A 1,134-nucleotide genomic window follows, 5' to 3' on the forward strand; every position below is an offset into this window, starting at 1 on the left:
CGAGGGCCGTCCCTTGGAGACCTGTGTGCCTGGCCCCCAGCAGCCCGCGTCTCTCAGACCGCCCTCCCTCCTCCTTCCTCTCTGCAGTCCGCTCCTGGGCGTCCGGCCGCCCCTGACAATGCAGCCCGTGGCAGTCAATAAAGAGCAGGTGACACAGCACCCCGCGCCTGGTGGCCCTGCTGTCTCCATGCGGGCAGAGTGGGGAGTCGCGGAGAAGGGGCGCCGCGGCTCAGAGTGGGGGTGTGAGGGAGGACAGGGGCTCACCTGTTCCTGTCCCACCTCGTCTCTAAGTGACACGTGACGTCCTCGCTTCCAGTCCCTCCACCGGCTTCGCAGGAGGGGAGAGGTTTTCAGAACTCGGAGGGAAGGAGGGAGGAGGGAAGAGGCTGGGAGGAGGAGAGCCTCAGGCTCCTTCCCCAGTGCTCCTGGGAACTGGGTGCCAGGCGGGGCCTCGCCCTCGGCCTGGCTCCCCGCCCCCAGGGGGCTGCTCTCCGGGCTCCCCTGGGGTGTCCTTTAGGGATCCTACCTACTAGGTTCCTAAGGGATGAGAAACAGCATTAGGCGTGGCAGGACGCGTCCACCTCTATTTGGCACCAGGCCCTGGCACCACAGGGGAGGCACTGCCCCCACTGCCTCCCCCTCCATGGAAAAGGCACGGGGTTGTCAGGGGCTTGGGGAGACCAGAGCTGAAGGCCCCCACCAGCAGCAGGAGGCCTCAGTGTTCACCCAACTCCCTAAGGTGGGAGGAGACAAGGCCTGGGGGCCCACAGCCTCAGGGCAGGGGTGGCTCAGCCAGGGGCTCTGGCAGGTGCATCGTGACCACAGAGGGTGAGGTGGGTGGCCAGATGGAGCAGCCAGTGGACAGTGTGGCCGCATGGGCTCTGCCTGTGTGGTCAGGTAAGCAGTTCTCTCCCAGGGAGCCCAGTAGACAGTCCTTGGGTGGTGCCCTCCCTCTTTCTGGAACAAACTAGACCCCCAGAAGGGAGGACACACGAAGAAAAAAATTTCCCAAAGTGATTCCTTTTCCACACGCAGTGACACGGTGCACTGTCATTTTAAGTCAGCGGTCCTCAACCTGTGGGTCGTAACCCCTTTGGCGGTTGAGTGACCCTTTCACAGGGGTCGCCTAAGACC

Source organism: Myotis brandtii, unplaced genomic scaffold (genome assembly GCF_000412655.1).
Source record: "Myotis brandtii unplaced genomic scaffold, ASM41265v1 scaffold923, whole genome shotgun sequence".
Classification (NCBI taxonomy): Eukaryota; Metazoa; Chordata; class Mammalia; order Chiroptera; family Vespertilionidae; genus Myotis; species Myotis brandtii.